This window comes from Aphis gossypii, unplaced genomic scaffold, assembly GCF_020184175.1.
Source record: "Aphis gossypii isolate Hap1 unplaced genomic scaffold, ASM2018417v2 Contig00872, whole genome shotgun sequence".
Classification (NCBI taxonomy): domain Eukaryota; kingdom Metazoa; phylum Arthropoda; class Insecta; order Hemiptera; family Aphididae; genus Aphis; species Aphis gossypii.
The window spans coordinates 1-8,084 of NW_026083333.1; the positions used below are offsets into that span (position 1 = coordinate 1).

General features: G+C 30.0%; 1 pseudogene; it reads right to left on the reverse strand.

Annotated features, from left to right (window-relative positions):
• Nucleotides 1-4,861: 4,861 nt before the first annotated feature.
• LOC126555485 (uncharacterized) lies at nucleotides 4,862-7,741 on the reverse strand (annotated as a pseudogene).
• Nucleotides 7,742-8,084: the final 343 nt, after the last annotated feature.

The window sequence follows — 8,084 nt, forward strand, 5'->3', positions numbered from 1 at the left end:
TAAAAATTTCAAGTTTAAAAGGTCACATAATCGTGAATGAAAAAGATAAAAAAAGATTAAGGGCATTAATGCAAGTCCAGTAGAAACAGTAGGATCTGTGGTAATTCCAATTTACATTAACAAACAACTTTTTACAGTTAAATTCGATATTGTATACGATGATTTTCCAATACCTGAAGCAGGTATAATAGGCATAACATTTTTGAAATTAAACAAAGTCGTATTAGATTGGGATAAGGAAATATTAATAGTACCAGAAAAAAAAGAAATCGATAATAACGCGTTAATTATTCCACCGCGAAGTAACTGCGTTTTACAAATTAGAGCGGACGAACAAATTAAACACGAATTTATTACGATAAAAAAATACGAGATTAACGAGGACGTAGTTATAGCTAATAGTATCAGTCCAGTAAAAGGCGATAAAATTATAAGTAATATAGTAAATATATCGGAGCAACCATTCATTATCGATCAATTAACCACGAGTAATCTAAAGTGGGAACCTTTTAATGATTGTGTTTTTATTTCTAACGAAGAAAAATACGCGGATAGTAAAATTAGAATAATCAAGGAAACTATTAAAACGGAACACCTTAACAACGAGGAACGTGATATTATAATAGACCTTTGTAGCCGTTTTTCTGATTTATTTTTCTTTGAAGGTGATCATTTAGGTGCTACTGATATAGTTACAAATAAAAATAACACTCCTAGGTGCGTTAAACCGATAAATATACGTCCATATAGGCTACCACATGCATACCAAGATGAAATAGAGAAACAAATAAAAGAAATGAAGGAAACTAATATTATACGTGATTTGGTATCACCGTTTAATTTTCCTCTGGTAATAGTTAAAAAGAAAAAAGATGCAGAAGGGAAACAAAAAATGCGAGTATGCGTAGATTTTCGGAAACTTAACGAGGTCACTGAAAACGAAGCGTATGGGTTACCAAATATTCTAGAAATATTGGAGACATTAGGCTCATCAAAATACTTTTCGACTTTAGACCTTGCGAGCGGTTATCATCAAATAATGGTAGATAAGGGGGACACGCATAAAACAGCTTTTTCTACAAAATCAGGTCATTACGATTTTTTGAGATTACCATTTGGACTTAGTTCAGCGCCTGCAACGTTTACACGGGCCATGAAAGCAATTTTAATGGGTTTAGAGGAGTTGTGTACGGCGTATCTAGATGACATCGTCGTCCATGGGTCAAGTTTACGCGACCACCAAAATAAATTAGAACAAGTATTCACACGTCTGAGATCGCATAAACTTAAGTTACAGCCAGCGAAATGTGCATTCTTACGTAAAGAGGTGGTATATTTGGGGCATTTGATTAGCGAAAACGGGGTAACACCAGATCCGAATAAATTAAGTTGTATTAAAGATTATCCGAGACCTTTAACTGAGAAGGACGTTAAATCCTTCTTAGGTTTACTTAATTATTACCGCCGATTCGTGGACAACTTCGCCAAAATTGCTAAACCTCTTACGAACTTATTGAAAAAGAACACACCATTTGTATGGACTGACATGTGTGAAGACGCTTTCCAAGAATTAAAAAAAGCATTAATGAACCCACCTTTATTAGTTTACCCTAACTGGGAGAACGGGAATTTTAACTTAATGACGGATGCAAGTCAATATGCTATTGGGGCCGTCCTTTCACAAGGGGAGGTACCAAAAGATCAACCAGTAGCTTATGCAAGTAGAACGTTAAATAAGGCCGAAACAAATTACACTGTAATTCAAAAAGAATTGTTAGCGATAGTATGGGCAGTTAAATATTTTAGGCCGTACCTATACGAAAAAAAATTTAAAATAATAACTGACCATCGAAAATTGACATATTTATTTAATATAAAAGATGTTTCATCTCAATTAATGCGCTGGCGTTTACAACTCGAAGAGTACGATTACGAAATTGTCTATAGAGCGGGACCACAGCATGCAAACGCGGACTGTTTATCACGTATACACGTAGTTACAAATAATGAGCCAATTAACGATTTCGATGAATTTAAAAAGGCGGAAAATAAACCGATATTTAATTCTAAAATAAAAGAAATAGAAGGCAGTATTAAACACGGAAACCCGACGAAAACGTAATTTTACCTATATCAAGCGATAAAATAATAACGCATCCGGCGATAGGGAGATTATTAGTAGTAACAATTTGCTAGGTCAAATAACGTTTAATGAAAGTAATTTTTTTGTTGTTAAACAATTAGACAAATTAATAATATTTTACAATTTAAAAAATAATTATTATACAGAGATGAACGCAGAGCAATATTATAACGCGATAGCCGAAATTATAGTATTCTGTGTCGGTGAAAAATCAAACAATTTTCAATCATTAGATTAGAAGGGTTAACGACATTGACCTGTTTCGAGCGCATACGCGCAATGTTTCGTTTTGTTTTTAAAAACACTGATATAGAAGTAACGATATATAAAGAACAATGTTTTACGGAAGACGAAAAAAATGAAATAATTAATGAGTATCATGACACATTAGTAGGGGGGCACCAAGGTACTTCCCGTACAATAAAAAGATTAAAAATGAAATATCAATGGAGAAATTTAAAACAAGATGTAAAAAATTACATTAAAAAATGCATTATTTGTCAGGGAAACAAATCGGGTAAAAAAACAAAACAACCTATGTTAATTACTTCTACCGTAACTACTACGTTTCATAAAATATGTTTAGACATAGTAGGACCATTACCCGTAACAAGTTCACGTAACTCGTATATTTTAACTATACAAGATGAATTGTCGCGTTATGGCGTAGCCATAGCGATAGCGTTAGGCCGGTCGCACACCAAAAGAGCAAAACTGCGTTAGACAGTGTTAGTCAGCCTAACAAAGTTTTGTTAAAAATAGAACATAAGAAATTACATTGCATACGCACACTGATTAGACCTAGTCAAAACAAAACGTTTTTGCTTTAAAACACAATTAGTCATGACTGATACTGTCTGAAGTGTCCACATTTTTCGTTAGTCATAATTAGACAACGAATGTAATTATAATTATTTTTATATTTTTGTGCGTTTACTTATATAAAAATTAAAATAAAATAATAATTAATAAAATAAAATATTAATATTGTAATAAAGCTATAATAAATATAATTGAATAATTATACTATATTATTACAATGGCTTGTGATGGTGAAATTTTAGTTAGTTTAATAAAAAAAAGACCATCAATTTACGACTTTAAACATAAAGACACAGTAATCGGACAGTCCAAGAAAAACTGTGGGAGGAAATCAGTAAGGAAATGGATGTCAGCGGTATGTATAAATATTTTTATTATTATTTATTAATGAATTATATAAAAAATTATAATTATATTATATAATATTAATATATTAAATAATTATATAAAAAATATAAAAGCTTATTTTAAATTTTAAATAATATATGTATTCTGCCACGGAACTGGGGTCTTATTCTCGAAATTTGTCGCATTCGACAAAAATAGAACTCGATCGATTCGTTTGTAATGGTATTCTCGAAATAAGGTGTGACATTACTCGCATGAAAAACGTTCGACATTTTGTCTATTGCCTATTTCGACTTCGACATAATTAATTCGAATGATTTTTTATTTGCTAGCGCCATAGATTCAATATATTTAATTTATCAACATTCAACTGCAGAATAGTCATTAGTGATTAGTCACTTTGTAATTTTTCGTTTACATTAGATTTACATTTCGACATCTAGTTACTAGTTAGTTTTGAATAAAAGTTAAATTATTAAATAATAATAAAAATGGCAAACGATTATGAACGAGCTGTGATGTTTGCTATGATAAACGTTGAGAGACTAGGAGCTCAAAATGTTAGACAACCTTTTGGTGTTGAGGTAAATCCTTTTTTGGCTTTGTCGGATATAGCATTTGTCAAAACTTACAGATTGAGTAAAAATTTGACAAATTATTTAATCGAGTTAGTCACTCCATTTAGGGTCGCGTCACACTATCGCGGTTGCGCCGCGCGGTTACAACCGCGCGGCGTAACTGCCAAACTCAAACACATATTAATATATGGTACGCGACACACTGCAGCGTTTCTGCCGCGTTTGGCAAAAATCTGCCGCTACAAACTTCGACATGTCGCGGACCGCGAAGAAGGAAAACCAATGGTTTTCAATTATGTGCGTCACATTACAACGGCCGCAACGCGCGTTTTTTGTGATAGAAGTTTTTATGAAAATTTTGCTACTAGAAATTTTAAAATGAGTGTTTTTGATACGGAGCTTTTCATCTTGGAAGTTGAAAAAGAAGAGTGCTTATGGAAAACAAATTCCAATGAGTACATGGTTGATCGCTATGCCAAAGCCAAGGCCTGGATAAACGTTGCATCAAGAATGTTTGATGAGTGGGAAACTTTCAACAAGGAAGAACAAGATCTGAAAAGTAAGTTTAAATTTGAACAATGTTTATTACAGTTTATGACATTTTTTTGTTATAACATAATTTGAAGCCGCTATAGCTTCATAGGTAAGTATAAAAAATATATTTTTAAAATATACTAACTTGATTTTATAATACTAAATTATTTACTTATATAAATTAATCAAATAAACGAAAATTTTTTTAGAAACTAGATTAAGTACCTATACTTATGAATACCTACGTAAAATTATAATATAAGCACGTCTTTATTATCAAATTAAATGTCAATACATAAGTGTTAAGTAATATAAGTAAAATCATCAATTACATAGATAGGTAATAAGAGTATAACAATATATAAAGTACCTATTTTATGTTTTAATAAACACAAAATAAGGTAGTTTTATGCTAAATAATCTTTTTACAAGAAATTATAATATAAAGGTATAGATATTATACATAAAAAAGTAATCAAGTACAACGATATTGAAATGGAACTGCCCCAACGTTTACAAAATAATCTGCAAAGTAGTCTCGTACTTCAATCCCTTCATGACGAGCACCAGCATTTCCATAATTTTGAATACCTTCCAAATTATTAAAAAATGTATCCTCAAATTGATATCCGTCTCTCCTTCGAATATAGTTGTGTAAAATGCAACATGCTTTCACTATACAATCAGTAAAATCGGGTTCGACTAATATTGGGGTGTGTAAAACTCTCCATTTATTTGCTAAAATGCCAAAAGCACATTCCACATATCGCCTGGCCCTAGACAACCTGTAGTTAAAAATTTTTCTTTTATCATTGAGTGTGCGTCCTGGATACGGTCTCAATAAATTTTTATGTAAACCAAACGCTTCGTCTGCTACTATGACGAAGGGTTGCGGGGAATCTGTGGTATTAGGTAAACACGCCGGGGCAGGAAGATTTAGTTCTTCGGAATACAGTTTTCTACCAAACGGGCATTCTTTAAAAACAGTAGAATCGCCCTCTCTACCGTAAGCACCGACGTCGATGGTCGTAAAGCAATATTCTGCATCTACTACACCATTAAAATAATAGAGAAATATTTTTTATAATTAAAAAACATAGATCCCGCATTTCTCGGATTGACACATCTGATGTGTTTTCCATCTACTGCTCCGATACAATTTGGAAAATTAGTCTTCTTGTAAAACTTGTTTGCAATATCTATCCATTGATCTTGACTTGTCAGTTCTGGCATCTCTTTAGGCTGTAAGGTGGTCCATATAACTTTGCACGTTTCTTGGACGATTGTTCCAATTGTACTTCGTCCTAATAAAAACTCGTATTGCAGTGCCACGAAATTTGATCCAGTTGATAAATATCTAAAAAGCATTTATTTAATTAATTTTCAATTTTTAAAAATAATTATGATATTATATTGTTAAAAAAAAATTGTTGGTGTTAATTATTATATAAATATTTAATTTCCCAGGAAATATTTAAATCATGATATTTTAACATAGTTTGATTTTTAATGGCTGAATTATATTTTTAACTTCATATTTTTTAAAACAATATAATATTATATACTCTATATTATAAATATGATATTTGATATTATAAATTTTTATTTTTTGGTTACTGAATACAGAATAACCTACTTACGTGGACCCTTATTTTAAATTTTCACTCCTTAGCTTTAAAAGTTGAACATTTTATACATTTTTTAACTACAAATCATTTTAGATTCTGAGCGGAGAGATGGGTTTTTAAAGGTATATTGTGTTATATTTTCAAATATTAAATTAAAATATATACTATTAAAATACTAAATATTTATAAGTTTTACACATACAGATACATCATACTTGAGTTAAAAATTTAAATAATATATATTAATAATAATTTATATTAGTTGAAGAACTGAAGAAAAAATGGAAGCATTGTAGAGATAATTACGCGAGAGTTGTTAACGAAACAAGAAAAACCGCAAGTGGTTCAGAAGCCAAAAACTCTACAAAAAAGTATGCATACTTTGATGTACTATCTTTCCTGCAGCCCGTCGTTAAGAAAAGGAAGTATGTATTTATATTGTATAGGTAGTTTATACATTTTAAGTTTATATCAACTTATAGTTATTATTAAGGCTACATGTTCCTTTACAATAGGTACGACATTTAATATTTCAAAAAATAAATTTAAACTTTTTTTAATAGTGGTATAATTTAGTTACCAATAATAATGTTTTATTTTAGAACTACTGGAAACGTTCAAAATTATAGTTCGAATAGTTCCATTGACACATCAATTGTAGTTGATGAAAGTTTCGAAGAAGAATGTTCAAGCCAAAAAGAAGATACTACAGGTCAAAAACAAAATGCAATGCAAGAAAAAAATAAAGAAAAAATGAGAATGACAAACTTCCAGACAAGTTTACTTCATTTAATGAAAAATCCTCCGATTCTTCAAAAGCCTGAAGAAAATGATCCTGACAAACAGTTTCTTCTTTCATTTTTACCAGAGTTCAAGAAAATGAATGAAAATCAAAAATTAGATTTCAAAATTGAATTTTCGCAATTAGTCAAACGGATTTTGAATCCCGTTCAGCTTCCAATGGTGGAACCTCGTACACTTCAAAATGATTATAATATGTCGACATTTCAAAATCCTTTTTACCATCAACACTCTCTCCCGAACTTTCAAACTGGTTTTCCTCAAACGTCACATATATATAATTCTTCACTTCAACCAACTTATCAGTCTCCTTCCAGTACACATCATCAACAATTTCTTCCGAACAATCAAATTGATAATCATAACATTCCACAAACATCGTCTTCTTCATTTTGTGAGATGTAGTATATTAATCAGTATTTATACGAATATTTTCACTAATAAAAACTAATATTTAATTTTTTTTTCTCATTATACAATAGATTAATCATTTTTTAGCATTATAACTATAACTTTTTAAAATGTATTATAATAATAATCTATATACCTATTCAATTTTATTATTTTTATTTTTATAATTGTATACTTTATTTTACCTACCTTATTGTAAGAGTGAGCCTTTCCTCTGCTGAAACTGGATATCGGAATGTTGTTACTTTTTTTGTAATATGTGGCCGTACCTGTTCCAAAAGTTCATCGAATGAAGTTATCGACATCCTATAGTATTCAAAAAATTTGAGTGGGTATTGTCTGATGTCTGCATAAAAATTAACAAAACGTGCTTTTTCATCTCTACTTTTATTAAAAGGATGAACCCAAAATTCTCTATCTCTTCTAGGAGGATTTAAATATCCAAACGATTCTGCCACAGCTATTATTTTCATAGCATTCATGTAATAATTATAATCCATCCTAAACACGTGCAAATATACAATGTAATATACTAAATTTAATACCAATAAGAGTTAGTTAGGGCTAAGTAAATAATTATTTACATAATAAATAGAAATTAGAAATATATTTAAAATTAATTAATTATTTATTAAAATAATGTTTAACATATTATATATTTCTTAATATTAATTAACGTAATTCAAATACTTACTGAGAACCTTTTTTAGAAAAATCGATAATAAATTAACGTTTTAAAATTAAAAACTTATATACTTTTTAAATTTAAAATAAATCTTTAAAAAGTGATCAGTTAAAGCACATGAACACAGCACATCT